The sequence below is a fragment of the Scleropages formosus genome, chromosome 3, assembly GCF_900964775.1.
Source record: "Scleropages formosus chromosome 3, fSclFor1.1, whole genome shotgun sequence".
Lineage (NCBI taxonomy): Eukaryota > Metazoa > Chordata > Actinopteri > Osteoglossiformes > Osteoglossidae > Scleropages > Scleropages formosus.
The window spans coordinates 34,922,415-34,930,743 of NC_041808.1; positions in this window are offsets into that span (position 1 = coordinate 34,922,415).

The following is an 8,329-nucleotide window of genomic DNA, read 5'->3' on the forward strand; positions in this document are numbered from 1 at the left end:
AAGACTGATGCTCACTAAAATAAAAGATCCTTCACACTGCCCATTTTACTATTTTTATGTAGTTTTTATTTCCAGTGTAGAGTTCTGTAAAACATTTTTGGTGGAGGGCAGGGCAATATGTAGGAAACTGGTCCTAGCCAAGGGGGATGCCGTGGCGCAGTGGGTTGGACCACAGTCCTCCTCTCCAGTGGGTCTGGGGTTCAAGTCCCGCTTGGGGTGCCTTGCGGCGGACTGGTGTCCCGTCCTGGGTGTGTCCCCTCCCCCTCTGGCCTTACGCCCTGTGTTGCCGGGTAGGCTCCGGTTCCCCGTGACCCCATGTAGGACAAGCGGTTCTGAAAATGTGTGTGTGTGGTCCTAGCCATTGTCATGGCGGGGTTTTGAAAAGAGCGACGGACACCGGTGAGGGCTCATTCATTTAATGAAAGGACTGGGCACAAGAATGGTTGAGAGTCATTCAGGGGTCGATTGATTGACAAATGTCGTACAAAGGGAAAGGCAACACTCGTGGTCCAAAAACAATCCAAGGTAAACAACCAGAGAAACACAGTCAGGAATCAAAAGAGGAGAGCACTGCAGTTTTCCATCCAAGGTTCCACAGTGAGGTGCTTCTGGGTTGCCCTTTTGTGCTGTGCTCTCCTGATTGGCCGCCAATCGGTCGTTGGGAGAGGGTGTGACAGCCATATTAATATTAATATATATTGATGGTGAAAGAATTTGAATGACTGTTTTGCACTGGGGGGGGGCATGGTGGCACAGTGGGTTTGGCCTGTGCCTGCTCTCTGGTGGGTCTGCGGTTTGAGTCCTGCTTGGGGTGCCTTGCGATGGACTGGCATCCCATCCTGGGTGTGTCCTCTCCCCCTCCACTCTTGTGCCCTGTGTTGCCAGGTTAGGCTTCGGCTCACCGCAACCCCGCTCGGAAGAAGTGTGTGTTTGTTTGTTTGTTTTGCACTCATGCCTGTTACCCCTCTTTAGTTGTTTCAGTGACTGCGGTTGCTTAAAAAAAGGGATTTCTCTTTGAAAAATGAATGACAAGGGAAATTACCGAAGACTGATGCTGTCTGTTCATTAGCTACCCATGTTCCCTAGGTATCTTTTCCCAGGACTGCATTAGTCTAGAACATTTGCTGCTGTGTATGAGACTGTGTTGGAATAGGGAGGTAGGACTGTCCCCAAGCTGTGGGAGAGACCTTGAAAAGCAGCCCCTGCATGGGGTGGGGAAGAAAGCTGGGGCGAGGCTTCTCAGAGAACTACAAACTAAAAGGAATGCGCTCCATGTCAGAGTCTCACATTGTTTAAGAGCTTTGAGACTAACAGTCTTCATGACACTTCTTCTCTGGAAGACAATCCTTTGTTCAGGTAGTGGCTAAGTTATAATAATAACCTAATACTAAAAACTATTAATAATAATCTTGTATATGGAGGGAGTGCTGATAAAAGGGACGCTGCAGTTTTGTGTGACTCAGTGAAGATGCTGCTGTTAGTGAACTTTGCGGTAATACCTTGGGTATTCAGTTTTGACTGGCAAATGTATTAACCAAACAGTCTTACACTGTACTTTTTATTTGTTTTATAGATTATTGTAGCATGAGAATGTTCTTTGCACTGTAAAGGAATCCATATCTTTTTTTACTTCATAATCATGTTGTCATGGGTGCTGTAGTGATTTACAGTGTGAGTCAATATTTTTATTTACTACATACTACATTGTGCTATGTTGTAGATTTAATCCAAACCATGAAATGTATTGGCAATAGTTCACTCTTAGATAGTTTGTGTGTATGGCATGTGTAATGTGCTGTTAATCATCAGTGTCATAACAGTGCTGTGATCCTGCAGTCCAGTGGAATAGCATGCCATCATTCCCTCACTGAAGATGAACAAGGTGCTTTCTCTACTCTGTCTGGTGGCCTTCTCTTCTGCTCAGAAGACAAAAAGACAGCCAGTTCCAGAATGGGATTACAGACATGAAGGTGAATCTCTAAACGCTCTCCTTCAGTAGTATGTGAATTTATAATTTGCTGCTTTTTTTTTTTTTTAAATCTTGTCAGGTAGCATTGATGCTTTTCAGGTACAAATAGACACCAATAGACATCAGGCATCTGGACGTAATGCAGAAAGAAATGTTTCATTCAAAACTGTAACCCATGTTTCGTAGGACTAGGAACTCATGTGTTTATTCAGTTAGGTCAGATGAAGCCCATGTTGTGAAAACATTGAGTGTGTGTTGCTGTTGGGCCAGTCTAGTTTAGAACATTTTTATGCAGCACAGAAGACTAACTCCAAACACTGCTCCAACCTCACCTTGGTATTGGACAATTGGAAGTTTGCAATTGTGAACCAGGTGAAGGACCTCCTTCTTCATGATCCCAGTACCGTCCTACCTGAATATGTGAGGTTAGTAAAACTGTGTCACTTGCAGCTGTTTGTATTTATGTGTCTGAAACATATTATTCAATTGAGCAGCCTTCCTTCAACTAACAGGGGTAATTTATTCCATAAAAATCACCTTGCTATGTGAATTCCTGTTTTGAGGGTGTCAAATTGCTGTTATTTCTAATGGGAAAAAGTAGTTCAAAGTTTATTGTCACAAGTACAAGTACCGTGTACAAAGTACTATGAAGTTCTTGCTTGAATGCTTCTCTACAGACTACAGACAAACAAAATACAGTAGATAGTACTACTAAGAAAAAAAAAAGACATACATGCAAGGATAACAATAAATATCCAAAATAATTGCCATTCAGTAAAGTAACAATGCAAGTGATGAGCCTGGAATAGGTTCCCAGATGGAAAATATTAAAAGTTAATTTGTATTAAAACACCAAAGTAAAATGTATTTTTATGCATGACAAAAATGATTGAATTGTGTCACTCATTATCTAGAATCCTATAATAAAACTGGTATCATGAACGAGCAGCACTGTTGTGCAGCAGGAAGCACTGCTCTCTCACAGAGCCTCGCTGCTTGGACGGAGGTTCAAATCCTGTTTAGTTTCTGTGGAGTTTCCAAAGATGTGCATCAAGTGACTGAATTAAAAAAGATAAAGTGTGTGAATCTGTGTGGCTATACAGCAATAGACTGACATAACATCCAGGGTGTACTCTGACTATCCCTGTGCTTCCAGAATAGGCTCTGAACCACTGTGACCCTGATTTGGATAAGAAGTTAACCATTGCAAGTGAGCTGGTAGCATGTATTGTGCAGGAGAGTGAATCATTTTTGGATGATCAGTGTCACCTTAAATTTCATAAACCACAATCAAAATACTACTTTAAGTTCTAAGCGGAAGGCTCAGTAGTGACTCAGTATCTGAGATGGCTTCAGATACTTATGGCTTTAAATATATATATATATATATTCTCTGATTTCTAATCTTAATCTTTTGTCTCCAGCTTAGAACGGGACACGTTTGACAGTTTGTCACCATCACTTAAAGTTTCTGAACTTCTTTTCATTTTGGAAACTTGTAACTTAAAAGTAGAACCAGCTAAACTAGTCCTTTCACAATATTTGTCTGTATTTTTCATGTTTTGGTGTTTTTTTTTTTTCTTGGAGCTAACATTAGCAGGGGATCTTATTATATTACAAAGGATAGTTTGGTAATGACTGATATCTCATTAAACCATATAAAATTAGTTACTTTACAAAGGTGGAGGTCAGCAGATTGAGGGGTCCTAGACAACACAACAGCAAGAAGCATGTCTTGGATTCTGTATGTGACAATGCGTGTTTTTTGACCAAGCTGCCACAGTACTGTGTAGGATAATGTTCCAGATGCACCATCATCGAAATTCTTTACTCTCTGCAAGGATAAAACCTCTCTCGGAAGCACTGGGAGACCTCTATAAGGCATTAAATGGATTGAAGGAGCACCTGGGAAGACTGACTGACAAGTTTGACCGGGTAGAGGCTTTTGTGGATGATCTCCAAGCAGGCAAAGTTCGGGGCATTGGCCGGGTTGCACGCCCACCCTTCCTTCGAGGCAGAGAGATGCCCTTTGCCAGCACAGACCCAGGGGCCCCAGGCCGGCACCATGGCAAGGTCCGAGTCCGAAAGATCAGGAAGCCAGTGAGACCCCAGGCTTGAGTTTCTAGAGCTACCCTCTCCCCCTTGGCCTCTGACCCACCACACAGGGACTGAGAAGAGCCCAGAAGCTCATCAACCTGAGAAACCTTTAGATATACAATTCATATACTTACTTTGTATAATAATCTATTTCACTGCTGTTTTCTTTGAAATTCCTTTTCATTCATTGTGGTGAGACTCTGCATGCATATAAAAGAACTAGTCTGTAAATATTACCTCCCATGTAGTGGAATCATTATTTAACCATTCATTACATTTAACTTCAACATTTTGTGTTCAGTTTTCTTTGGCAATATTACTTTTAATTCTTGTGTAACTTAAAAATGGATAAACATACTTCTATATGTCCTATGCGTAGCTTTTATTTTGTTTTTACATTGTTGGGTTTCTATGTTAATTTGATTTTGAAATATATTTCTTGGCCCTTTGACCTTTTTTGGAGGACGTTTTGTCACTTTGCCACTAGGGGGAACCAAACATCATATTGGCAAATACAATGAATGGAAAAAGATTGTTGAGGTAATGTACTGACCTGCAAAACAATGTAACTTTTCTTTTTTGTAATCATATCAGTCATTTGTTCTCCCAGAACTCACAATTTTGTTTAAACTGGTTTATGTTAATACAGCTATACTTCTGTAGCATCTTTTCAATTGTGTTAAGAATTTCAGTAACAGAGACCTACAGTAAAATTTAAGCATCTTCTTAAGGTAATTGCACAATAATATAATGGCAGTGCCTTCCCCAAAACTAATACCGTAATAAATATGGAACATTACCTATGTCTAAGCAAACCATTTTTGACTGGTCTAGAACTTCTAAACAGGGTGCAGTTCTCCACCAAATAGCACTGGGCAGTTTCCAGCTTTTGCTACCAAAAGGCATTTGATTTTTCTATTTTATTTCGCTGTACTTTGGAATTTCATCTTTGTAGGTTGGTATACAGATAAGAGTACAGACATACACCACAGGCACTTCTCTAGAACCAACTTCAAGCCACTGAAATATTAATTTCAACAACTGCACTAAACCAATGTACTCTGGAATCAAATGTTTTAATGAAAGACACATTCTAGAAGTTGTTTCCACTTTCTTTTTCACTCACTCACTCACTCACTATTTATCATTCATCATATTCATATCATTCATCTGTTTGTCTGTCTCAGGACTCGCAGCATTCTGTCAAGATAAAATCTATTCTGAGGTAAAATGCCATACCTCTTTCATTATGCTGAGGTAGACATTTTCTGAACTTTAGGACGCCAGAGTGGAAGTGCACCAGGCTAGAGAGACAGCTGACAGGTTCATTTGCCTCCCTTGCTTTCACAAAAGAATAAATTCAGAAATAAAAACAAATTTTAACCCTATGCTGGGTATATTTCAAGCCATGACACAGACCCATAACTTGACTATATGCCCTGAAATTATACAGGCCTTACAGAAAACAGACTGGGTAAAACTATCACCAGCAGAGCACTGAACCACTTCAAATCAACCACATTTTTTTTTTTACACTGTACATCAGAAAACTAATCCGCAGGGGTGTTTCAGTGGTCCAATGTTTGCTGATGAAACACTGGGGTATATCATAGACATTACTAGACTGCAGAAAAGCAGATAGATCTGTAACAGAAACTGGTCATTATGCTTTAGACCTCTATGGTAGATCTTGAATAAGGGCATTATTAAACTGACCATGAGGTGAAATACGGTGGATATTAAAAGTCTTCACACTATTATTGAAATTTCAAATTTTATTGCAGCAAAAACTGAAATCAAGACAAATCATGCCAGACCTTATTCACATTTAATAAGATGAAACAAACAATATTTAAATAAAAAATGACAGGCCGACTTGTTGGAAGAATAATACACTCAATGCCTCAGTAGCATATGTGGGTAAATGCTTTACAGTTGGTGTTGTGACTGTTCTCTGACTGAAGCACTCACAATGTAAATCACTTATAAAGGTAATATAAACTCACCTGATATTTGGTCCAAGGACATTGTAATGATCAAATATGTGCTTGCAGTTTCAGGTGCTAAAAGTCAGGTAGTGACAGCTAATGTTTCAATAGCAGAAACTAAATTAGTTCAAGTAAGTGCAGCAATTAAGACATAAATAACAAAAATATTTCACAATTGATCAAGGTAGTGTGGTTTGTAACAAGTGCACTATCTGGAATACTGTAGTTTATTCTGATTATACAACAAGAACGACCTGCTTAAAAAATGAACAAACAAAACACACCTATGCAAAGTGTTATCAATTGTCTTTTATTACTAGAGGGCAAAAACTAGTGGAAAATCTCCACTATGATGTATGAGGAAAGGTGATGCTGCATGATACATATGACAAGCCAATCAGTGAGAAGCATTAAAAGAAAATTAAATTTTGCTTCCAAGTAATTACATATGTTTGTTTATTGCATGTGTTATATGTCTTTAGAACAATGCAAGCATTTTATCAGTGTTTCAATAATGATAAATAATAAGTTCCTAGACTTACTGTCCACCTGTTAGCTTTTACAGATGTCAGGTTCCTTTATTTTTTCAAGAACATAACATAAGAAATCCCGAGGCAAATATTCAGGCATTTTATAGATGAAATTAAAAGAAAAAGTCAGACAACAAATCAAACTACATAACACTTCTACAGTACACGAAAAATAACAGTGATTAATCTCATAGCCAGACCTGTAGCATAACAGCTGTATGCTTATGCTGCTACTTGTGTGATTCGGTACATTGGTACATGGTTTGTATGGTGGAATATCACAAATTTAATTATGCTTTAGGATCACACGTTTGCACCCAAGTCCCTCTTTCTGTTGATGTAATGCACTCATCGGTATTTTTCCTGAGATGTAGGCCGACGACACTTTGGAGAAAAGCTTCCGCTTAATGAATAAATGTAAATGTCAAAATGTTGTAGATGTGGATGTGCATGTTATAATCTTGCAATAGCCTCATACTGACAGTGAATACATGTGCGAGTGTGTTGGGCTTCCCCTAGAAAATCTACAAGAGCTTCACTCTGCCCCTCATTTCCATGGAACCATAAATAGCGAGCGGAGATCTGCAGGTGTCTCTCAGTTCCTCATGAAGCTACTTAAGCTTGAAACTTAGCTTCCTGCTAACTTTGCTGTTGCACTGTAGCATGACGAGGCAGTTTTCTCTGCTGCTGTCATCCCAGTAAAAATGTTCTAAGCGCTGTCGGCTCCGGGTTCACTTTATTTTTATTTAAATACGATGACAAAACGTTTCAAACGTTGAAGTTTCAGAAAATGACAGTAGTTTATTGGCGGACACTGACCTCTACCGGACAGTTACTGACGTTTCGTCAACTGGACAACTGCATGAGTAACAATGAGCACCTTCGTGAAACTGTCCCCCCCCCCTACAAACAGCACAAATGAGGAAACCCCCCTGATTCGTTACTGCTACATTTGTGCCGCAAATAAGAATTTGTGCCAGTGTTGTTTCTGAGATATAAACATTTAATTTTTAATGGATGTTACGTCACTCGGCTACCTACGGCGGCGTAAACACGACGCTTAGACTGGGGTAGCGGGTTACTAAAATATTGCAAAACATTAAATCCGAAAGTATTTTTATAACAACATAATAACTTCGGGACTAATTTATTTCTGCAGGGATTGGAAATACAGAGTAAAGTATACAACACTCACCAATGGGCCACCCTTTTGTAACTAAGCTAGACTGCTCCTTCCAAACACATTAGATTAAACTGTCACTTAAAGCATTCTCATGTTCTGAGTTCTCTGGCTGTCTGCTGTTATTTATTATTACTGTTACCGTTATTTATTGTTGTTTATTAGCATTACTCACTGTCATTGTTTTTGCTTTCAATGTCAATGTTTTGTGTAGTATTTCTATTGTTTTTGTTCAGTTTGTGGAGAAGCATTCAAGAAAAATTTCATGATACTTGTACACGTACTTGTCCTAACAATAACTTGAAATTTGAGTTGAAACTCATTTGTCAGACAGTTCGAAATAAGCCAGTAGTAGTAGTAGGTACAATAAAAGTATGTGGAAAACCTCATTACTTTAGCATGCATTGCTTCCAAATCAAAAGGACAAACACGTGAAAAAATTTTCAAAGTTTTGCTTTTTATTAAAATCAAAGGCAGTGCAACCTCGTTTAAGCCAGAGAAGTAAAACTATGCATGAAATGATGACAAACTTTCATTTATGAAGCAAACATTAATACACCTTCGG